Raw genomic sequence first — 25,890 nt, 5'->3', positions numbered from 1 at the left:
TCTTTTCTAATTGGAAATCGCTTCCATATTTTTAAAAAGACATTTCTTAGAATTTTACATATAATGTAAATTCAACTGTGGAATGTTCAAGAGAAAAATCCTGTTGAATGAAAAATCCTGAGATAAAATTATCTCATGGTCTTTACAAATTGAAAGTCCATTACACCTGAAAAAACTGCTCTTGTCTGCAAAGGCACCCATCTGAGACACCTTCTGTTTTCCAGCTCTGGTTTGTCAAAATTGCAAAAGACACCTCTATAATCATTTATTTTTGTGCTTGCATATATTCATATATGCATTTATTGTTATTTTTCTATTTTGTCTGTCACTTCTTCTTTTGTTTTTCCCTGGTTTTAGCAATAAAAGGGAAAAGACTCCCCTGATACATTAAGTTAATCTAGCATACGCAAATTGGCTTGCAAAACAGAGGCGGTGTCCTGCCCGCCGAGGCCCTGATGCTGTTGAGCTCATTTGTTCATTCATTCCGTCATTTATTGAGTGCTTAGTGAGTGAGGAGCACTGTACTAAGCACTTGGGAGAGTACGATACAATAATAGACAAATTCCTTGCCTATAACGAGTTTACAGTCTGAGAAGTGACCTTTTCATTTCATTCAATTGTATTTATTGAGCGCTTGTTGGCAAAGCACTGTACTAACTGTTTGGGAGAATACAATATAACAACAAACAGATACATTCCTGCCCACAGCGAGCTCACAGCCTAGAGGGGGAGACAGGCATTAATGTAAATAAATGGGTAAATAAATAAATAAATTACAGATATATATGTATATATGTATTGGGGAGATGGGAGAAGAGGAGAAGAGGGCTTAGTCAGGGAAAGCTTCTGGGAGGAGGAGTGCCTTCAATCAGATTTTGAAGTAGAGGAGAGCAATTATCCCATTCTGGGACTAGAGGCTGCAGCCATCTGCCATCTCACAATATGTGCTGCCATGTGCTGTTTGCAATATGTGCTCTTGACCTCTCAGTTGCCTCTGACACTGCTGACCACCCCCATCTCCTGGAAATATTACCTAGCCTTGGCTTCACTGACACTGTCCTTTTCTGGTTCCCCTCCTATCTCTCAGTCTCTTTCACAGAATTCTCCTCTGCCTCCTGCCCTTTAACTGTGGGAGGCCTTCAAGACTTCAAGGAGAAGCTGCATGGTTTAGTGGATAGAGCAGGGGCCTGGGAGTTGGAAGAACTTGGGTTCTAATTCCGGGTCCATTACTTGTCTTCTGTGTGACCTGTGGCAAGTAATCTGACTTCTCTGGGCCCCAGTTACTTCATATGTAAAATGGGGATTAAGAGTGTGACCCCTATATGGGACATGGGCTGTGTCCAAACTGATTAGCTCGTATCTACCCCAGCGCTTAATTCAGTGACTAGCGCGTAGTAAATGCTTAAGAAGTACTATAAAAGAAAAGCTCAGTTCTGGGTCCCCTTCTATTCTCCATAATAACAATTAATGATTATGGCATTTGTTCAGTGCTTACTATGTGCTAGGCACTGTCCCAAGCACTGGGGTGGATACAAGCAAATCAAGTTGGATATAGTCCCTGTCCCTCGTGAGGCTCACAGTCTCAATCCCCATTTCACAGATGAGGTCCTGAGGCACAGAGAAGTGAAGTGACTTGCCCAAGGTCACACAACAGACACGTGGTGGAGCCAGGAATAGAACCCATGACCTTCTGACTCCCAAGCTAGTGAGAGCCTATTCAATATGCCACGCTGCTTCCCTACATCCAGTCACTTGGATAACTCATATGATCCTATGATTTCAACGATCATCTCTATGCAGATGACTTCCTTCTTGCCAAATCCAATGGCCCCTATTCCATCCTAATCCTCCTTATCCCTTCAGATGCCTTTGACACGGTGGGCCACTCCTACTCCTGGAAATGTTGTCTTCGTAGTCACTACCCTCTCCTGGTTCTCCTCTCATCTCTCTAGCCGCTCCTTCTCGGTTTCTTTGGCAGGTTCAGTCAATTAATCAATTTCATTTTTTGAGTGCTTACTGGGTATGGAGCACTGTACTAACTGCTTGGAAGAGTACAATATACTAAAGTTGGTAGACAAATTCCCTGCCCACATGGAGTTTACAATCTAGATGATATTTCTCGTTCTACAGATGAAAAAACGGAGGTACAGAAAAGTTAAGTGACTTGCCCAAGGTCACAGCAGGTGAGAGGCAGAGCTGGGATTAGAATTTAGGTCTCTTGACTCCTACGCCCTGCCTCTTTCCACCAGGCTACAGTGCTTCCTTTCAATGGAGTTGAAACAGAAGCCACAGCAAATTTTGCCAGGTAGCAAGAGGACTCTTTTGGATTAACACATACTCACTAGGTTCTCAAATCTTTTTTTTAGTGGTATTTGTTAAGAGTTTACTATGTGTCAGACACTGTACTAAGTTCTGGGGTAGACACAAACTAATCAGGATGGACACTTCCTGTCCCATATGGTGCTCCCGGTCTTAATGCCCATTTTACAGTTGAGATGACTGAGGCACAGAGAAGTTAAGTAACTTGACCAAGGACCCATAGCAGACAAGTGGCAGAACTGGGCTAAGAACCCGGGTCCTTCTGACTCTCAGGCCTGTGCTCTATCGACTAGGCAACACGGCTTCTCAGTCTTCACTTCTGTTGTCTATAATAATAATGGTATTTGTTACCACAGGCTTTTTAACTTCCTCCATTACTCTCAATCAGTCAATCAAAGGTATTTATTGAGCACTTACTATGTGCAGAACACTATGCTAAGTCCTTGGGAGACTACAACACAACAGAATGAACAGATCCTCATTCTCTCATTCGCTCCCATGGCTTCAACTACCACCTCTATGAGGACGAACCCCAAATCTATCTCTCCATCCCTGCTCTCTCTCCCTCTCTGGAGTCTCATATTTTCTCCTTCCTTCAGGATATCTCTACTTGGATGTCCTCCTGTCACCTGAAGCTTAACATTTTCAAAAACAGAACCCCTTATTTTTCCACCCAAACCCTGTCCTCCCAATGACTTTCCCATCACTGTAGATGGCACCGCCAACCTTCCTGTCTCACGAGCCCGTAACTTTAGTGTAATCCTTGACTCTCTCTCATTCGACCCACGTATTCAATCCATCACTAAATTCTGTCGGTCCCACCTTCACAACGTCTCTAAAATCCACCTTTTCCTCTCCATCCAAAGTGTTACCATGTTAATGACAGTCACTCATCCTAACCTGCCTGGATTACTGCACCAGCCTCTTTGCTGACCTCCCAGCCTCCTGCCTCTTTCCGCTCCAGTTTACACTTCACTCTGCTGCCCAGATCATTTTTCTTCAAAACCGTTCAGGACATGTTTCCCCGTTTCTCAAAAAACTCCAGTCGTTGCCCATCCACCTCTGTATCAAACAAAAATTCCTCACCATTGGCTTCGAAGAACTCAATCACTTAGCCTCCTCTTACATCACCTTGCTACGCTCCTACGACAACCCAGTACGCACACTTCACTCCTCTAGTGGTAACGTTCTCACTGTGCCTAGATCTCATTTATCTCGCCACTGACCCCTTGCCTACGTCTTGCCTCTGTTCTGGAATGTCTTCCCTCCTCAAATACGATAGACAGTGACTCTCCCCTGCTTCAAAGCCTTATTGAAGGCACATCTCCTTCAAGAGGCCTTCTTTGACTAAGCCCCCCCTTTCCTCTTCTCCCACTCACTTCTGCATTGCATTGACCTGCTCCCTTTGTTCTTTCCCTCTCCAAACACCCCAGAACTTATGCACATATCTATAATTTATTTATTTATAATAATGTCCATCTCACCTCCCTCTAGACTGGAAGCTTGTTGTGGGCAGGGAATGTATCGGTTTATTGTTGTATTGTATTTTCCCAAGAGCTTGGTACGGTGTTCTGTACACAGTAAGGGCTCAATAAGTATGACTGAATGAATAAATGAATTAATATGTCCCCTTCCCATTAATGAGCTGACACTCGAGGGGACACACAGGCACTAATATGAGTAAATAAGTAATTTATAATATATAATTTAATATATATGTATTTATATATATGATGTATTCTCCTCTTCTGTACTCATTTCCAATGACCAAAACAAATATTCTTTCTCTTCCTCGTCTTTGAGTCATTCCAAAAATTCTACAGAATAAGGTATTATCTCTTTATATGCCTGCCATGAGCAAAACATTTCCATTTCACCAGGTCTTATCTCACTGAACTGGCATATATAATCATGTCTAAGAGTCTGTCCAATTTATAAAACTACAAGCAACAGTTTGCTAATATTTTTGAAAGATGTATTTTTTTCCCATTTTCCTGGATGGGGAAGAAATGTTTGAGGATAGTTTGAAAATTCCTATCCACTCCCACATTATCACTAAATTTTGTAGCTATTGCCATAGCAAAACTAAATATTTCTTACTAGTTACAAGAGTGGTAAGAGATAGTTCCACAGTGATGCCCAAATTCAACTTGGAGAGGCTAAGGAATTAAATCCAGATTAATGTGCGGTTACTCTGGACACTAATTGAGTCTGCAAACTTTACTATTTTTCCATATTTCCCACTGCTGCCCAGATCATTTTTCTATAAAACTGTTCAGTCCATGTTTCCCCACTCCTCAAGAAACTCCAGTCATTGTCCATCCACCTCTGCTTCAAACAGAAACTCGTTACCATCACCTTTAAAGTATTCAGTCACCTAGCCCCCTTCTACTCTTCTATACAATCCAGCCCACACACTTCTCTCTTCTAATGCCAACCTAGTCACTGTACCTCGATTTGGTCTATTATCTCCGCCGACCTCTTACCCACATCTTGCCTCTGGTCTAGAATGGCCTCCTATTTCCTGACAGACGATCACTCTCCCAATCTTCAGCGCTGGGCAGGGATTGTCTCTATTTGTTGCTGATTGTACTTCCCAAGTGTTTAGTACAGAGCTGTGCACACAGTAAGCGCTCAATAAATACGATGGAAGGAAGGAAGGAAGGAAGGAAGGAAGGAAGGAAGGAAGGAAGGAAGGAAGGAAGGAAGGAAGGAAGGAAGGAAGGAAGGAAGGAAGGAAGGAAGGAAGGAAGGAAGGAAGGAAGGCACATCTCCTCCAAGAGGCTTTCCCCAGCCATGCCCTCGTTTCCTCTTTCATTAATTTATTCAATCATATGTATTGAGCTGTTACTGTGTGCAGACCACTGCACTAAACACCAGGGAAAGTACAATACAGCAATAGAGAGTGACAATCTTTGCCCACAGCGAGCTCACAGTCTAGAAGGGGGAGAGACAGCCATCAATGCAAATAAGTAGACATCAATATAAATAAATAAAATTACTCTTCCGTCACTCTCTTCTGAGTTACACTTATATCTGCAACCTTTATTTACCACCCCTCACTCGGCCCCTCAGCTCTTATGTACATATCCACAATTCATTTATATAAATTTCTCTCTCCCCCTCTAGACTCTAAGCTTGTTGCTGGAAGTCAGTCAGTCAGTCAATTGTATTTATTGAGAGCTTACTGTGTGGAGGGTACTGTACTAAGCACTTGGGTGAGGACCGTATAATATTAAACAGATACGTTCCCTGCCCACAGCAAGCTCACAGTTTGGAGGGGGAAGCAGATATTAATAATAATAATAATAAAGGTGGCATTTGTTAAGTGCTTACTATGTGCCAAGCACTGTTCTAAGTGCTGATGTAGATACAAGGTAATCAGAGTGTCCCACATGGGGCTCACAGTCTTCATCCCCATTTTACAGATGAGGTAACTGAGGCTCAGAGAGGTTAAGTGACTTGCCCAAAGTCACACAGCTGATAAGTGGCGGAGCTGGAATTAGAACTCAGGATCTCTGACTCCCACGCCTGTGCTCTTTCCACTAAGCCACGTTGCTTCTCTGTATATTAATATAATTCTCTTTATATTAATATAAATAAACTGCAGATATGTACATAAGTGCTGGGGGATGGAAAAAAGGAGAAAGTCACGGTGACACAGAAGGGAGTAGGAGAAGAGGAAGTCAAGGAAGGCCTCTTGGAGGAAATGTGCTATTAATAAGGCTTTGAAAGGGAGAGTCATTGTCTGTCAGGGATAATAATAATAATGTTGGTATTTATAAAGTGCTTACTATGTGCAGAGCACTGTTCTAAGCACTGGGGGAGATACAGGATAATCACGTTGTCCCACGTAAGGCTCACGGTCTTCATCTTCATTTTACAGATGAGGGAACTGAGGCACAGAGAAATAATAATAATAATAATGTTGGTATTTGTTAAACGCTTACTATGTGCAGAGCACTGTTCTAAGCGCTGGGGTAGACATGGGGGAATTGGGTTGCCCCACAGTCTTCATCCCCATTTTACAGATGAGGGAACTGAGGCACAGAGAAATGAAGTGACTTGCCCCCAGTCACACAGATGACAAGTGGCAGAGCCGTGATTCGAACCCATGAACCTCTGGCTCCCAAGCCCGGCGTTCCAGACTAGAGGCAGGATGTGGGCAAGAGTTTGGCGTGAGCTAGATGAGATCTAGGTACAGTGAGAAGGTTAGCATCAGAGGAGAGAATTGTGCGGGCTGGGTTGTAGCAGGAGAGTAGCAAGATGAGGAAGGAGGGGGCGAGGTGATTGAGTGTTTGAAAGCCAGTGGTGAAGAGTTTCTGTTTGATGTAGATGTGGATGGACAACCACTGGAGGTTCTTAAGTAGAGGGGAACATTGGTTTGAATATTTTTGTAGAAAAATGATCAAGGCAGCAGAGTAAAGTAGGGACTGGCGTGGGGAGAGACAGGAGGGAATGTGGGCAGGCATTGTGTCTACCAACTCTATTATACTGTACTCTCCCATGGGCTTAGTACAGTGCTCTGCACACAGTAAGTGCTCAGTAGATACGACTCATTGATTTTTCACTAAGTACCAGAGGAAAGCTCTATAATTGCAACTGCAGGGTTCTGAGGTTTAGTGGAACACCAATTCTCTGTCCTCTCTTGCTTACCATCATATCCCAGACTTTTTCTCTGCATAGCTTTGCACTGAAAGCTAGCAGGAGGGATAGGTGAAATCTTCACAGGAGCTGCAATCAATCTATCAATCATATTTATTGAACACTTACGAGGTGTAGAGCACTGTTCTAAGCACTTGCTGGCATAGCCTAGTTTGGGGGTCACTTAGAGTTTTGAGCAGTGGCAAGGCAAGTCAGGAGAATGAAGTGCTTATTTGAACTTGGTCCCTGGCCTGCTGCGTGACCTTCAGCAAGTCACTTGACCTTTCTGGGCTAAGGTTTCCTCATGCGCAAAATGGGGAAGAAGCAGCAAGGCCTAGTGGAAAGAGGACAGGACAAGGGGTCATCGTTTTGGTATTTGTTAAGCGCTTACTATGTGCAGAGCACTGTTCTAAGCACTGGGGTAGGTACAAGGTAATCAGGTTGTCCCACGTGAGGCTCACAGTTAATCCCCATTTTACAGATGAGGCAACTGAGGGACAGAGAAGTGAAGTGACTTGCCCACAGTCACACAGCCGACAAGTGGCCGAGTCAGGATTTGAACCCATGAACTCTGACTCCCAAGCCCGGGCTCTTTCCACTGAGCCACGCTGCTTCTCTTCGATTAGACTGTAGGCCCGTCAAACGGCAGGGACTGTATCTGTTGCCGACTTGTTCATTACAAGCGCTTAGTACAGTGCTCTGCACATAGTAAGCACTCAATAAATACTATTGAATGAATTCTCTTCTCATGCAATCCGAGTTTTTATCCCAGTTCTGCCACCTTCCTGCTGTGCCCAGTTTCCTCATCTGTAAAACGGAGCTAAAATACCTGTCTCTCCCGCCATTAGACAGTGAGCCCAAGGTGGACCAGGGACTGGTTCTGATCATTTTATCTTTAATTTATCCAGCACTTAGCAAGTGCTTGACACAGAATATGTGCTTTATACCCTTATAAATTATAGTATTATAATTATAACATCATTATAGTAGTAACAGCAGTTGTGGGTGGGAAATAGGTCTGTATATTACTCTCCCAAGTGCTTAGTATAATGCTCTGCACACAGTAAGTGCTCGATAAATGCAACCAACTACTTTTAGTAGTGCTCGCCTTAGGTCTTAAATTGTGAGGAACAGCCGCTGTGTCCAAGACCAACTTGTGTAAATTCCATGGCCCATAGTAAGTGCTTGAGCAATAATATAATTAGAATCAATAATCACAATGACGAAAATATCTAAGTGCTAACTTCGTGCCAAGCACCGTGGAAATGGTGAGATAGATGTAAGATAATCAAATCGGACAGAGCTCCTGTTCCTCGTCGGATAACAGCGTAAGAAGGAGGGAGAGCAGGCATTTTAGTCTCATTTTATAGATGAGGGAACTGAGGCACAGAGAAGCGAAGTGACTTGTCTGGTGGCTTGAGGCCAGAGCCAATCTCCTGATTTTGCACCAATTTCTGTCCCAGTCTTGGAAAGGGTCTTAGGGTTCTAGGGGGGTGGACTGTGATTCAGCCGCCTAGCAACCAAAGTCTAGTTGTTGTGCGTGAACTCACTTGTGAGCAGGGACTGTGTCTCTTTACTACTATACTGTACTTTCCCAAGTGCTTAGTACAGTGCTCTGCACACCGTAAATGCTCAATACAATGAACTGTACTTTCCCAAGTGTTTAGTATAGTGCTTTGCACAAAGTAAGCACTCAATAAATATGACTGAATGAATGGTGTCTGGATGAACAAGCTGCCTTGACTAGATAACACCGAGCTACAAAGCAGCGTGGCCTAGTGGATAGAGCCCAGTCCTGGAAGTCAGAAAGAGCTGAGTTCTAATGCCAGCCCTGCCACTTATCTGCTGTGTGGCCCTGGGAAAATCTCTTCACTTCTCTGGGCCTCAGTTATCTCATCTGTAAAATGGAGACTGGAACTGGGAGCCCCATGTGGAACAGGGACTGTGTCCAACCCGATTTGCTTGTATCCACCCCAGCACTCGGTACAGTGTCTGGCACATAATAAGCACTTAACAAATACCAATCATTGCTATTATTGTTACTATTATTATTCAAAATGAACTATCCAAAGGAGCAGATTATATTACAAACAGTGGTCATCTTCTTATCGGCTTTCAAGATAAAACTATTGTTGCCAAATTAATCTAAGATCCAGATGCAGATCATCAATCTGTTCCCCCACATTAGAGTATTATCTTCTGAAGCACAGTGCACATGTGTCTTGCCTCTGGTTTGCTCTCCCAATCAATCAATGAATCAAAGTCATTTATTGAGGACTTACTGTGCACAGAGAAGACATATGCGCACACAGACATTTCATCCCAAGGGTTTATTTGGTGTTTCACACTCAAAGGTCGTTTAGCCTAGTGGAAAGAGCAGTGGTCTTCTGTCTTCTAATCCCAGCCCCTCAACTTATCTGCTGTATGACATGGGGCAAATCACTTAACTTTGCTTAACTTTACTCTGCCTCAGTTTCCTCATCTTTAAATGGGGCTCACAGAGTGGGAGCCCCGCGTGGGATGAGACCTTTGCCTGACCTGATTATCTTCTATCAACTACAGGGCTTGGCACATAGCAAGTGCTGGACAAACACCATTATTAGAAAATACTGATGATGGTGATGATTTAGCACCGTGACCCAGAAGAAATTAAAGATTAATGTTGATTGAGGATAGTTTTCCTGTAGCCTGTGTTCTCAGTGTTCATAACTTGATCTCCTGTAAATAATGAATCCTCTTCCAAATCCCCTCTCAGGATCGCATCTGGTGAGTTTCCAGTAATCTACCAGTCTCGGCTTCAGGAGGGAGAGTCAAGCAGAGGCCTGTCCATTCCATTCCTAGCTTGGGCAGTGGTTAGCGAATGGAAGGCAATCTGCTACAAGTCAAAACTCACCCGTGCTGGGCAGCAGCGGCACGGGAGAGAGTCGAGGCTGGGGAGACAAGTTTACTGCACAGAAGAAGGCAACAGTAAACCACATTTGTATTTTTACCAAGAAAACTCTATGGAGAAACTTCCAGAAGGATTACAGATCGCAGAAGGAGATGGAGCATTTGGGGAGAGATGTGTCCCTGTGGTCGCTATGGGTCAGAGATGACTTGACAACGTAAGAGATAATCTATCAATTAGTCATTGGTTTTCCCTAGAGAAGCAGCTTGGTCTAGTGGATAGAGCCCGGGCCTGGGAGTCAGAAGGATCTGGGTTCAACTCTCAGCTCTGCCACTGATCTGCTCTTTGGCCTTGGGCAAGTCTTTTCATTTCTCTTTGCCTCAGTTACCTCATCTGAAACGGGGATTAAGAGTGTGAGCCCCATGTGGGACTGGGATTGTGTCCAACCTGATGAGCTTGTATTTCCCCCGATTAGACCGTAAGCCCATCAAAGGGCAGGGACTGTCTCTATCTGTTGCCGATTGGTACATTCCAAACGCTTAATACAGTGCTCTGCACATAGTAAGCGCTCAATAAATGCTATTGAATGAATGAATGAATACCCCAGCACTTAGGACAGTGACTGGCACATACTAAGTGCTTAACAAATACCATTTTAAAAAACTGAACGCTTACTGTGTGCAGAGCCCAGTACTAAATGCTTGGAAGAGCACAATCCAACAGAGGTGTAGCCACTTTGATTGTCCTCTAGACTGCAAACTCGTTGTGGGCAGGGAAGGAGTCTCTGTATCTTTCTACTGCACATGGTAAGCACTCAATAAATACGATTGAGTGAAAAAAAAGCCCTATTCCCTGCACACAGTGAGCTTACAGTAGAGAGGGATAACCTCTCTTTTCAAAGAATTACTCAAGAAGCATCAGAAAATCATGAGTAAAATGTGCCATCAGCTCTGTAACTAAGTAGCATAGTCACCTAAGGCCCTCACGCATTCTTTGTCACTGACATCTTTGTTGGACTTCTCATATCAAGGCTTGTCGTATTTAAAGAGGGGGAATTCTCCGCCTACATCTCTAGAAGCTGGGCCTTGGTCTCTTGTTATGAAAAATGGCTTTTGGATCACAATTTCGACAATCTTTTTTGATTATTTATCTAAACACTAAAAGCAGGAAATGATTCATTTGGTTTGTGCCGATGCTGGAGTGTCGCCACTTTTCACTCGGGAAGAGTAGGCTTCATTTGGCAGCCTCTCATTGTATGATGATGAATGAAGTTCTATGTTTAATGTAAGCTAGAAATTTACTGAGTTGAAAAAAGCAATTTGAACCTGTTTTGGGGAGGTGGGTATTATTTTTTTCTTTTTGAGGTTGCCATGAGTCACAACAGCACCTTCAACACAATTTATGAAAAAGAATTCTCACAAGAAGTGATTTAAAAAAATCACCTTTTTCCATGCTCAAGACTTACTATCCTCCAGGTTTGAGAGTGCTTGCCATATAAAAATGATGGTGTTTGTCAAGTGCTTACTATGTGCCAAGCACTGTTCTAAGCACTGGGGTAGATACGAGGTCATCAGGCTGTCCCACGTGGGGCTCTCACAGTCTAAATCCCCATTTTATAGATGAGGTAACTGAGGAATCGAGAAGTTAAGTGATTTGGCCAAAGTCACAAAGTTGATAAATAGCAGATTGGGATTAGAACCCAGGACATCTGACTCCCAAGCCCAGGTTCTTTCCACTAAGCCATGCTGCTACTCTGAACCATATCTGGAAAATGGGGATTAAGACTGTGAGCCCCATGTGGGACAGGGACTGCATCGAACCTGATTACCTTGTAACTACTCCAGGACTTAGCACACGGTAAGAGCTTAACAATACCATAATAATAATATTCTAAATATGCCTTAGCCAAATCACTGATCTTTTCCAAGCATCTGGCATCTCAGTAACTCATGTCCCTTGAAGCCCTGCTAGGAGAAGAGATGAGGAATAATCTGCTTCACAAAACATTTTCCTCTTTTTAACGACAGGTGCCTACAAACTCCTGGAAAGAAAGGCCAGGCATCTTCTAATAATAATAATAATAATTGTGGTATTTCTTTAGCACTTAGTACGTACCAGGCACTGTACTAAGCACTGAGGTGGATACAAGCAAATCAGGTGGGACACAGTCTCTGTCCCGCATGGGGCTCCCCATCTTAATCCCCATTTTACAGATAAGTCACTGAGGCACAGACAAGTGAAGTGACTTGGCCAGGGCCACACAGCAGACAAATGGTGGAGCCAGGATTAGAACCCACGACCTTCTGACTTTCAGGCCAGTGCTCTATCCACTAGGCCATGCGACTTCTACACTTTGCCATCCAGCATTCATGCATTTCTTGGTACCTCAGGAAATAAATCAACTGCACTGGCAGGGGTCACAGCTACCTCACGTTATAACAGAAATGGGCCAAATCAAGCACTTAGCTGAAGTGATGAGCTCTCTTAAATCTAAGAACCAGCCCAGACCTCTTCCGTACCAATTGAAACTGTTTTTGAGCTTAGTTTGCATCAGTTTGAATCACGGTTTCTTTCCCAGATCCATTCAACAGATTAACCTTTCCTTTGCCCAGACAATGATGGCTGTTTTCTTCGGAAAAGTTTTCATTCTTGATCACCATCATGGTGTTATTTGTTGTTTACTGTATGCAAAGCACTAACACAGTGGGCTGATGGACTGTGCTTAGTGGACTAAACAGTGGGGCTGATACATTATAAGCAGATCAGGAATAGTCCTTGTGTGACAAAAGGCTCACAGTGCTTCAAAAACAAGTATTAAAAGAACAGTCTCAAACATTAAAATTTTGAATATTCAGGGAATGGTGGGAGGCAACAGAGTCAGAAATTGTAAACTATTCTGTAAGCTCCTCGAGGGCAGAGATTGTATTTACTAACTACTGTATTCTCCTGAGTGCTTAGTGTAGTGCTGGATAAAGGTAAGCACTCAGTAAATAGTATTGATTGATTATTTAGCAAACGGAAGAAAAATTATTTTCCTTGAGTGGAAACTCTGGGAAGGTCATGAGATCAAGCCCCATGTGAGAAAGGTGCTGTGTCCAGCTAATAACCTCATACTATCTCAGTGCTTGGCAAATAATAAGCACTTAACAAGTACCCACAGTACGTATGTATATAACTGTTATTTGTCTGTAATTTATTTATTCATATTAATGTCTGTCTCCCCTTCTAGACTGTAAGTTCACTGAGGGTAGATAATGTGTCTGTTTATTCTTATACTGTATTCTCCCAAGTGCTCAAGAAGTCCACTGCTTAGTATAGTGCTTGGCAGATAATAAGCACTTAGCAAGTACCCAAAGTACAAATGTACATATCTGTGATTTGTCTGTAATTTATTTGTTTAATCATATCAATGTCTGCCTCCCCCTCTAGACCGTAAGCCCATTGTGGTTAGAGAATGTGTCCATTCATTCTTATATTGCATTCTCCCAAGCACTTAGTCCAGCGTTTTGCACACAATAAATGCTGAAGAAATAAGATTAAATGAATGAAGTACCATAAAAACAAATGCCACCATAATTACTAAAAGGAAAAACAGAAAAATTTCAACAGCATGACAAAAGGCAACCTTGTATGTTCATAGCATGGATTGGAAGGTCAGGGGCATATAGGGGAATTTTCAGCCCCACTTGCATCACAACTCAGATCTGAGGGTCCATACCAACGACACTGAATAATGAAGGTCGTAGCTGTATATATCAAGGAGCCCTTGTTGTCATTACCGACAGTTATTTCACTTCCGATTCTACCCACTGAAAAGAGAGAACGTTCTTCATCATTGAGTCCAGCCAAAGGCAATATTCTCTTTCCCTTCATATTCCTCTACCATCACGACTCAGCCTCCTGCTTCCTTAGCCAGCCACCTCGCAGGAGAATGTAAACATTCTTCCCCCATTCACATGGGCTCACTCGATATTTACTAGAGACCGGAGTCCCAGAGCATTTGCTCAGTTTTCCACCATATATTGGCACCTCTGTGGACTTTTCCTCCTTCCTCCACAGCCAAAAACATTATTCACCCTTGTGGTATGCAAACTAAGTCAGGCTGCACTGACCAGAAGGCAGGTCGACTTATTACTGCTCCCATTGCAGATGTCCAATAGAAAATGCAAGACTCAGAGCATCAGGGCACCTAGGTTCAAGCCCCAACACAGTGGAAAGAGCCTGGGCTTCGGAGTCAGCGGTCATGGGTTTGACTCCCGGCTCTGCCACTTGTCAGCTGTGTGACTGTGGGCAAGTCACTTAACTTCTCTGTGCCTCAGTTACCTCACCTGTAAAATGGGGATTAACTGTGAGCCTCATGTGGGACCACCTGATTACCCTGTCTCTACCCCAGCACTTAGAACGGTGCTCGGCACACAGTAAGCGCTTAACAAATACCAACATTATTATTATTATTATTATTATAATTACAGAATTGGCCGCTGGGGCTATCCCATCAGAACTATCTAGGGCATTCTGAGAGATGGACATAAATGACAGAAGGGAATTCCAGGGAATTCCACAGCAGTTCCCAAGGCAACAGCCTGTAGGGTAGCCCTAACCTTAAACATTCAAAATGAATCAACCAATCAATCATAATTACTCAGTGCTTACCGTGTACAGTGCATTGTACTAAACACTTGGAAAATTAAGATATAATAGTGTTGGTAATAATAATAATAATGTTGGTATTTGTTAAGCGCTTACTATGTGCAAAGCACTCTTCTAAGAGCTGGGGTAGATACAAGGTAATCAAGTTGCCCGACGTGAGGCTCACAGTTAATCCCCATTTTACAGATGAGGTAACTGAGGCACAGAGAAGTTAAGTGACTTTCCCAGAATCACACAGCTGACAAGTGGCAGAGCCGGGAGTCGAACCCATGACCTCTGACTCCGAAGCCCAGGCTCTTTCCACTAACCACGCTGCCCTGCCCACGAGGAGCTTACAGTCTAGAGGAGGAGACAGACATTAATATAAAGAGTTATGGACATGCACATAAGTGCTTTGGGGCTGAGGGTGGGGTGAATAAAGGGTCCAAATCCAAGTGCAAGGATGACACAGAAGGGACTTGGAGAAGAGGAAATGAGGACTTAGTCGGGGAAGGTCTCTTGAAGGAAACATGATTTCAATAAGGCTTTGAAGCTGGGGAGAGTGATAATCTCTCAGATATGCAGGGGGAGGGAGTTCCAGGCCAGAGGCAGGACATCGGTAAGGGGTCAGTGGTGAGGTAGACAAGATCTAGGTCCAGTGAGTAGGTTGGCATTAGAGAAGCAATGTGTGTGGGTTGGGTTGTAATGGGAGAGTAGCAACGTAAGGTAGGAGGGAGCAAGGTGATGGAATAATAATAATAATAATATTGGTATTTGTTAAGCGCTTACTATGTGCAGAACACTGTTCTAAGCTCTGGGGGAGATACAGGGTCATCAGGTTGTCCCACATGAGGCTCACAGTCTTAATCCCCATTTTACAGATGAGGCAACTGAGGCCCAGAGTTAAGTGACTTAACTTGTTAAGTTAACTTGACAAGCTAACTGATTTGCCCACAGCCACACAGCTGACAAGTGGCAGAGTCAGGATTCGAACCTTGACCTCTGACTCCCAAGCCCGGGCTCTTTCCACTGAGCCACACTGCTTCTCTAATTGGTATTTGCTAAGTGCTTACTATGTGCAGAGCACTGTTCTAAGCGCTGGGGTAGATACAGGGTAATCAGGTTGTCCCACGTGAGGCTCACAGTCTTAATCCCCATTTTACAGATGAAGGAACTGAGGCACAGAGAAGTTAAGCGACTTGCCCACAGTCACACAGCTGACAAGTGGCAGAGTCTGGATTCGAACCCATGACCTCTGACTCCCAAACCCGGGATCTTTCCACTGAGCCACGCTGCTTCTCTTTTTGAAAGCCAGTGATGAGATTATATTTGATGCAGAGGTGTATGGGCAACTACTGGAGTTTCTTGAGGAGCGGGGAAACGTGAACTGAACAGTTCTGTAGAAAAATGATCCAGGTTGCTGAGTGCAGTATGGCCAGAAGTGGGGAGAGACAAGAGGCAGGGAGGTCAGCAAGGAGACTGATGTAGTAATCCAGGCTGGACGAGACTAGTGCTTAGATTAACATGGTAGCGGTTTGGATGGAAAAGGAAGAGCAGATTTTAGCAATGTGAATGTTGAACCTGCAGGATTCGGTGCCAAATCAAATGCGTGGGTTGAACGAGAGAGATCGAAAGCACCATGCGATCTTATTTATCAAATGCTTACTTACTGTGTGCAGAGCAGCATACTAAGCAGTTAGGAGAATACAATATAATAATCAATATAATATAATATCAATAATTATATTTGTTAAGTACTTACGATGTACCAAGCACTGCTTTAAGCAATGGGATAAAGGTTAATCAAGTTGGACGCCATTCTCATCTCTCATGGGGCTCACAACAGAGTTGGTAGACATATTATCTGCCCACAAGGAGCTTACAATCTAGAGGGGCAAACAGCCATTCAAACAAATTACAGCTTTGTACGTCAGTGTTGTGGGGCTGAAGTAGGGATGATTACCAAGTGTTTAAAGGGTTCAAATCCAAGTGCAAGGATGATGTAGAAGGAAGAAAAAATAGGGGAAATGAGGGCTTAGTCAGGGAAGGTCTGTTGGAGATGTCAATCAATCATATTTACTGAGCACTTACTGTGTCCAAAGCACTGTACTAAGCACCGGGCAGAAGAGTACAACATAACACAATTGGTTCCCTGCCAAAACCAGATGTGATTTTAAAAAGGCTTTCATTCATTCATTCAATTGTATTTATTGAGCACTTACTGTATGCAGAGCACTGTACTAAGCACTTGGAAAGTACAATTCAGCAATAAAGAGAGACAATCCCTTCCCACACCGGGCTTACAGTCCAGAAGATAGAAGGTAGAAGGCAGGGAGAGTGATGTTCTGCCAGATATGAATGGAGGGGATGATCAAGGCCAGAGGGACGATTTGGGCAACGGGTCAGTGTCGAGAGAGAAGAGAAGAAACTCAGTTTATTTGTACTCTCCCAAGTGCTTAGTTCAGTGCTTTGTTCAGCGTAAGTGCTCAATAAATATCATAGATGATGATGATGATCCCGATACACTTGATAGGTTGGAGATAGAGGAGTGAATTGAGCAGGCTGGGTTTTAGTAGGAAATCAGCAAGGTAAGATAGGAGGGGAAAAGGTGACTGAGTGCTTCAAATTCAAGAACGAGGAGATTCTGTTAGATACACAGGTAGTAGAAAACCATTGGATGTTCTTGAGGAGTAGGGAAAATATATGTTTTCTTGCAATAATAGAAATATATAAAATAGTATAAGCAGTTTTAGTAGTATCCAACTGGACAATCTCCAACTCAACACTAGTCATCAATCAATTCTGACTAGTCAATGACAAAGCTGATATATAAGAGCCTGAATATTCCAGTGAGCTGTGGGGTGTACTCGGTCTGAAAGTACCTCAGTGTTGACTCGATCCTACTTGCCTAGTAGCTCATATGTGCTAGCTTTAAAAAAAAATAAAACAAAATGGGTAAAAATCTCCAGTGGACTACCTTCCAGAGTCAAATGGGTCACATTCCAAAGCCTCGGTCTTTAGAACATCTGTACTTCTTGACGGGAGTTGTAATTATAGTATAATGAAAACAAGATTCCAGATTTCCATACAGAGCATAGTCTTTGGACAAAAAAAAATACATTATACATTTTAGTTCTAATCATTTGCAAGTTCAGGAATCCCAACCCTGTCACAGTAGCTATCAGTGATATTTGCCGAGCACCAAATTAAGCCCTTGGGAAATTACAATTCAACAGTGGGTTACTTCAAAATCCCCTAGCAAAATCTGGGGCTGAAAACTCTCAGGCATCTACAGGGAATTGTTCTTTCGACAGTAAACCCCTCCCAAGCGCTTACTACAGTAATTTGTGCACAGTAAATTCTCAATAACTACAGTTGGATGATTGAATGATCAGGACCATTCTACATCGATGGCCTTCCCCAACAAACTTGCCATCCACTGGTGATCCATCAGTTTCAAAGAGGTTATCACAGAGAGATGTTTGGAAATCCTCTTCTTTTATGGTATTTACTGAGTGCCTCCTGAGTACTGAATTGAGAGATTTAGAGAGCAGTGGTAGAGAGTTGTCAGCCAGTTTGGACATGGAACGCCCAGTGGTGAGATGATATCCATGAGTGTCTCTGAGAGAATCTCAATCAATCAGTCGTATTTATTGAGCATTTACCATGTGCAGAGCACTGTACTAAGCACTTGGGAGAGTGTATTCATTCATTCATTCAATCGTATTGATTGAGCACTTACTATGTGCAGAGCACTGTACTAAGCGCTTGGAATGTACAATTCAGCAAGAGATAAAGACAATCCCTGTCCAACAAGAAGCTCACAGTCTAACAACGGGCTCACACAAAACAATCTAATGGGCACATAATGTGCTTACGGTCTAAAGGGGGAGACAGTAATATAAATGAATAAAAGATGGATATATACATAAGTGCTGTGGGGCTTGAGGTGGAGAGCAAAAGGAGTGAGGCAGGGCGATGCAGAAAGGAGTGGGAAAAGAGGAAAAGAGTTGGGGAAGGCTTCAAGGAGGAGAAGTGAATTCAATAAAGCTTTGAAAGGGGAGAGAGTAATTGTCTGTTGGTTATGAAGCGGGAAGGTGTTCCAAGACAGAGGCAGGATGTGGGCAGGAGGTTGGTTGAGAGACAGATGAGATCAAGGGACGGCGAATAGGTTGGCATTGGAGGAGCAAAGTGTGTGGGCTTGGTTGTAATAGGAGAGTAGCAAGTTCAAGTAGTAAGGGGCAAGGGGGGATTAAGATTGTGAACCCCATTTGGGGCACGGACTGTGTCCAAGTTAATTATCTTGTATTTGTCCCAGCACTTAGAATAGTGCCTGGAAAGCAGCAATTACTTAACAAAGACCAGATATAATAAATTACTACTCTGTTCCGTGTTTCAGAGATCTCAACACTGTCCCTTCAGTTCATCAGAAAGCAAATGAATTTCCCTTGTGGTGTTTGCCTGCCACGGTCACATTTAAATCAATCAGTCAGTCAGTCGATACTATTCATTGATTGCCTACTACGTGCAGAGTACTGTACTAAGTGCTTGGAAGAGTTCAATACAAAAGAATTAGCAGACACTTTCCCAACCCATAACCAGCTTGCAGTCTGGAGGAATAGCTACATTTAAATGCCTGCGTTAGTTTCCAAACGCTTGACCACCTGCTCAAAGTCCAGCTTCCAAGCTTACTGTCTTAACGTCAAGTCGTTTCCGACCCATAGTGACATCACGGACACATCTCTCCCAGAACTGCCCACTCTCCATCTGTAATCATTCTGGTAATGGAACCATACAGTTTTCTTGATAAAAATACAGAAGTGGATTACCAGTGCCTCCTCCTGCGCAGTAAACGTGGGTCACCACCCTCGACTCTCTCCCATGCCGCTGCTATCCAGCACGGGTGAGTTTTGACTTGTAGCAGATGGGCTGCCACTTGCTAGCCACTGGCCAAGCTAGAAATGGAATGGACGGGCCTCTGCTTGACTCTCCCTCCCAAAGCCGAGACTGGTAGACGACTGGAAACTCTCCAGGTGTGACCCTGAGGGGGTTCAAGCCTATACTACTCCACTAAACTGGAAGCTCCTTTAGGGCAGAGATGGTGTCCCCTTCCTTTAAGCAGCATGGAGTGGTGAATAGAGCACAGGACTCCGAGACAGAAGGTCATGGGTTCTAATTCCGCCTCCCCCACTTGTCTGCTGTGTGACCTTGGGCAAGTCACTTCATTTCTCTATGCCTCAGTTACCTCATCTGTAAAGGGGGGACTGAGACTGTGAGCCCCCGTGTGGGACAAGGACTGTGTCCAACCTGGTTAGCTTACAGCTACCCCAGCATTTAGAACAGTGCTTGACACATAGTAAGCCCTTAATGAATATTATCATTATCATTCTTAATAGCTGAAAACTGGCAGTCGGCTGTTGAAGCCAGACCTGCGGAGCACACTGCTATCAAGAAGGGAATAGCTCTCTTCCAGCCAAAACCTCTTCTAGAACTAGAAGTGAGTAGGCAAAAGATCCAGGGATTACTAACCTTTAATTCAACAATGAAATATGGGACAACCTTTTTGTGTTCCCAGTGTAGCTAGGACTGTGAATGCTGCATTAGTCTTTTGAGCTACATATGCCCCAGGAGCTGAACTTCACCATCCAGGGTGACTTCTTCAAATACAAAAGGACAACAAAAGGTAATAATAATGTTGGTATTTGTTAAGCGCTTACTATGTGCCGAGCACTGTTCTAAGCGCTGGGGTAGAGACAGGGCAATCGGGTGGTCCCACGTGAGGCTCACAGTTAATCCCCATTTTACAGATGAGGTACCTGAGGCACAGAGAAGTGAAGTGACTTGCCCACAGTCACACAGCTGACAAGTGGCAGAACGGGGAGTCGAACTCATGACCTCTGACTCCGAAGCCCAGGCTCTTTCCACTGAGCCATGCTGCTTCCCAATGTCAATGCATATATCTGCGGGTATAATAATAATAATAATAATGATGGCATTTGGTAAGCACTTACTATGTGAAAAATACTATTTCAAGCACTGCGGAGAATACAGGGTGATCGGACTGTCCCACGTGGGGCTCACAGTCTTAATCCCCATTTTAGAGATGAGGGAACTGAGGCACAGAGAAGGGAAGTGATTTACCCAAAGTCACACAGCTGACAAGCGGCTGAGTGGGGATTTGAACCCATGACCTCTGACTCCCAAGCCCGTGATCTTGCCACTGAGCCATGCTGCTTCTCTGTGGGTATCTGTGTGTGTGTGTGTGTGTGTGTGTGTGTGTGTGTGTGTGTGTGTGTGTCTGTAAGAGAAGCAATGTGATTTAGTTGCCATTGTTTTTACGAGATGTTCTTCCCCTTGACGCTGTTTAGTGCCATTGTTCTTGTCTGTCCGTCTCCCCCGATTAGACTGTAAGCCCGTCAAACGGCAGGGACTGTCTCTATCTGTTGCCGACTTGTTCATCCCAAGCGCTTAGTACAGTGCTCTGCACATAGTAAGCGCTCAATAAATACTATTGAATGAATGAATGAATATCTGTAATTTATTTATTCATATTAATGTCTTTCTCCCTCTCTAGACTGTAGGCTCGTAGTGGGCAGAGAATGTGTCTGTTTATTGTTTTACTGTACGCTCCCTAGGACTCAGTACAGTGCTCTGTTCTCAGTTTACCCTCAATAAATACAATTGAATGAATTTTTATTGTTCTACTCTACGCTCCCTAGGACTCAGTACAGTGCTCTCTTCTCAGTTTACCCTCAATAAATATGACTGAATGATTGGAATGAATGAATAAATGACCTAGTGGAAAGAACACAGTCCTGGGAGTCAGAGAACCTGGGTACTCACCCCAGCTCTGACACTAGCTTGCTAAGTGTTGCTGGACACATCACTTAATTTCTCTATGCCCCAGTTTCTTCATCTGTAAAATGGGGACTCATTACTTGTTCTCCACATGCTTAGAATATGAATCTTGGTTGGGACAGAGAATGTGTCTGGTCTGAATACCTTGTATCTACCGCAGGGCTTAGTAGAGTGCTTGGCACATAGTAAGTGCTCAATAAATCAGCACCCATAGACAATTACTCCCTTCATTTCCAAGTCCTTTTTGAAGGCGTATCTTCTCTGGGAATAAGCCCTCATTTCCCCTGCTCCTCTCCCTTCTGCATCGCTCAGATTTGCTTCCTTTGTTCACCCCTCCCTCAGCCCACTGCATTTGTGTACATATCCGTATTTTGCTTATTTATATTAATGTCTGTCTCCCCCTCTAGACTGTGAGCTCATTGTGGGCGGGGAACGTGTCTACCAACCCTGTCACACTGTACTCTCCCAAGCGCTACTACAGTGCTCCGCATCCAGTAAGTGCTCATAAAATGTGATTGATTGCTCGTTTGATTGTATAAAGAATACAGTGTAGCTCAGTGGAAAGAGCACGGGCTTGGGAGCCAGAGTTCATGGGTTCGAATCCCGGCTCTGCCACTTGTCAACTGTGTGACCGTGGGCAAATCACTTCACTTCTCTGGGCCTCAGTTCCCTCATCTGTAAAATGGGGATTAAGACTGTGAGCCTCATGTGGGACAACGTGATTACCCTGTATCTACCCCAGCGCTTGGAACAGTGCTCTGCACATAGTAAGCGCTTAACAAATACCAACATTACCGTTATTATAAAGACCACTATTTTATTTAACTATAATAATTACAATATTCATTCATTCATCAGTATTTATTGAGTGCTTACTGTGTGCAAAGCACGGTACTAAGCTCTTTGGAGAGTACGCTATAATACTGAACAGTCACATCCCCTGTCCACAACAAAGATCTAAAGTCAACTTTCCAAGCCTGTCTGATAGAGCCAGTCGGAAACAATCACTCTCAACCCAAGGCCCCGTTGAAGAGAGTGCGATGAAAGCTTCAAGAAAAATCAGAGTAGATTGGGGTTACTAAGTTGAAGTAGCCGTGCAGGGCGGCAGAGTCATAGAAGACCTACCAGAAGACATATGTGCATCCTGTGGGGTCACGGATGTTCCGTCCGCATCTGACAGTGAAAGAACGCACAGCCATAAGCATGATTACTCGTTCGTCTCTAGACATTATTTAGCTTTGTACATCCGTATTTGCTTCTACTTAATCACATCTGCTTGTATGAGGTTGCACTCATATCCCGTGAAGCTGTGGTTTCTGGCAGGGTGTGGGATCAGTGAGACGGTAAGTCAAACTACCAGTTAATAAGGAGCCAAGGTCACAAAGTCAATGGGATCTGCACAACCGGTGCCAAGAAGGGCTTTGCATAGATCATTCATTAGGATTGTCACCTCCTGGAGGGCACAGGACCATATCCTTAACCTGCCCCTCCATTTATGACAGAACACCACTCTCCCCACCCTCAAAGCCTTATTAAAATCACCTCTCCTCCAAGAAGCCTTCCTGACTAAATCTAAGTTTCCCCTCCTCCCTCTCCTTCCTGTGTCTTCTGTGCACTTGGATAAACACTTAATACAACGATCTGCACACAGTCAGTGCTCATTAATACGATTAAATGAATGAACCTGCACTTCATATTCACCCCACCCACAGCCCCCAGCACTTATGGGTATATACTTGATTTATTTATTCATATTCATGTTAGTCTCCCCTACCCAAGTCTGTAAGGCCATTGTGTGCAGAAAATCTGTCTACCAACCCTGCCGTATCGTGCTCCCCAAGCGCTTAGGAAAGTAAGATCTGAACAAATACCATTGATGGATCGCTAGATTCTATCTGAGGCCCCTCAGGCTTTAATCTCATGCTCTGTGCCCGCTGTTTGCTGCCGGGCACGTCACTTAAATTCTCTATGCCCCAGTTTCTTCGTCTGTAAAATGGGGACTCAATATCTCTTCTCCCACATACTTAGAATACGAATCCTGGGTGGGACAGAGGATGTGTCTGGACTGAATACTTTGAATCTACCCAGGGCTTAGTTCAGTGCTTGGCACATAGTAAGTGCTCAACAAATCAGCACTCATAGACCATTACTCTCTCCATTTTAAAGTTCTTTTTGAAGGCGTATCTTCTCTGGGACTAAGCCCTCATTTCCCCTGCTCCTCTCCCTTTGCATCATTCAGATTCGCTTTCTTTGTTCGCCCCTCCCTCAGCCCCTCAGCCTTTATGTACATACCGGTAATTTACTTATTTATATGAATGTCTGTCTCCCCCTCTAGACTGTGAGCTCGTCGTGGGCAGGGAACGTGTCTAGCAAATCTGTTATATTGTTGGTACTCAATGGGTGCTCAATAAATACTGATGAGGAGGTTGATATGATAATAATGATAATAATAATGTTGGTATTTGTTAAGCGCTTACTATGTGCAGAGCACTGTTCTAAGCACTGGGGTAGACACAGGGGAATCAGGTTGTCCCACGTGGGGCTCACAGTCTTCATCCCCATTTTACAGATGAGGTAACTGAGGCACAGAGAAGTTAAGTGACTTGCCCAGAGTCACACAGCCGACAAGTGGCAGAGCTGGGATTCGAACCCATGACCTCTGACTCCAAAGCCCGGGCTCTTTCCACTGAACCACGCTGCTTCTCATATGATGTTCCTGAGCCTCCCAAGACCACATCTTGGAAAGGCTCTGTGGGGAAGCACTGTCATCTTTAGTTTCCTCTGTAACAAAGAGGAAGAACTCAGACATGTTCTGTCTGATTACCTTGGGACACTTGATATTTGCCCCAGCCTCAACCCCACAGTACCTATGTACATATCTTTAAATTATATATTACGAACTATTTATTTATATTAACGTCTGTCTCCCCCCGAGACTGTTCGATCATTAGCGGCAGGGAATGTGTCTGCTAATTCTGTTGTTCTGTACTGCCGAGAAGAAGCAAGCCTAATGGTTGGAGCACAGGAGCCAGCAGGCCATGGGTTCTAATCCCAGCTCCGCCACTTGCCTGCTGTGTAACCTTGGACAAGTCACTTAACTTCTCCGTGCCTCAATCGCCTCATCTGTAAAATGGGGATTGAGACTATAAGCCCCACATATTTTTTCATGCTTACTGATATAATCATGTTGGTATTTGTTAAGCGCTTACTATGTGCAGAGCACTGTTCTAAGTGCTGGGGTAGACACAAGGGAATCAGGTTGGCCCACGTGGGGCTCACAGTCTTCATCCCCATTTTACAGATGAGGTAACTGAGGCACAGAGAAGTGAAGTGACTTGCCCACAGTCACACAGCTGACAAGTGGCGGAGCTGGGATTCGAACCCATGACCTCTGACTCCAAAGTCCGTGCTCTTTCCACTGAGCCACGCTGCTTCTCTACTGAAATCTGTCTCCCCTCTAGACTGTGAGCTCTTTATGGACGGGGAATGTGTCCATTTATTGTTATACTGTGCTCTCCCAAGTGCTTAGCACAGTGCTTTGCCCACAGTAAGCACTCAGTAAATTCGATTGACTGGATGAATGAATGACAGAGATTGTGTCCAACCCGATTTGCTTGTATCCACCCCAGTTCTTAGTAGAGTGCCTGCCACATAGTGAGGACGTAACAAATATTATTATTGTACTCTCCCTAGTGCTTACTACAATGCTCTGCACATACTAAGTGCTCAAAAAATATGATGGATTGATTAATCGTTACTGAAAATTTCTCCCATTGGATGGAGGCATTGCCCACTAAACAAGGCATCCATCATCCAAAATAGCTAATAAAATTTTGGAGCATTGATTACATGCAAGCACTCTGCTCAGGTCTAGGATAAAGATAAGCTAAGCAGACACAGACCTTGTCATTCAGTAAATCAAAATCGAAAAGATTTATTGAGTGCTTAGTGTGCCAAGCATTGTAGTAAGCGCTAGGACGTGTATAATGCAACAGAGTTGGAAGATACGTTTCCTGCCCATGGTGAATTTACTGTCAGGCAGGAGGGTGGGGGGAAAGTATTAATATAAATAAAGCAGCGTGGCCTAGTGGACAGAGCACAGGCTCGGGAGTCAGAGGAAACGGGTTCTAATCTCGGGTCTGCCACCTCTCTGCTGTATGACCTTGGACCAGTCATTTCACTTCTCTGGGCCTCAGTTACCTCATCTGTAAAATGGAGATTAAGACTGTGAGCCCCGCATGGGACAACCTGATCACCCGGTATCTCCCCCAGTGCTTTGAACGGTGCTTGGCACATAGTGAGTGCTTAACAAATACCATCACGATCATTATCATCAATGAGGTATGGATCTGCACATAAGTACTGTAGGGCTGGGGAGGCAGGGAAGGAGGGTTGTGAATACCAAGTGCCCAAAAGGTAGAGATCTAAATGGATAGATGATACAGAAGTTAAAGGGAGTCGAGGAACTGAAAGCAAAATCAGAGAAGGCCTCTTGGAAGAGGTGTGACCTCATGAGACTTTACAGGTGGGGAGAGGGGTGGTCTGGCATTCAG

General features: G+C 44.0%; 1 non-coding gene across 1 annotated transcript; it reads left to right on the top strand.

Annotated features, from left to right (window-relative positions):
* Positions 1–9,708: 9,708 nt before the first annotated feature.
* Positions 9,709–9,846, top strand: LOC114811546. The gene has a single exon (XR_003759243.1). It is a non-coding gene; the product is annotated as a small nucleolar RNA SNORA7 (small nucleolar RNA).
* Positions 9,847–25,890: the final 16,044 nt, after the last annotated feature.

Source organism: Ornithorhynchus anatinus, chromosome 4, assembly GCF_004115215.2.
Source record: "Ornithorhynchus anatinus isolate Pmale09 chromosome 4, mOrnAna1.pri.v4, whole genome shotgun sequence".
Classification (NCBI taxonomy): domain Eukaryota; kingdom Metazoa; phylum Chordata; class Mammalia; order Monotremata; family Ornithorhynchidae; genus Ornithorhynchus; species Ornithorhynchus anatinus.
Note: the sequence above shows the minus strand (reverse complement) of the source record. Positions and strands in the feature narration are given on the sequence as shown.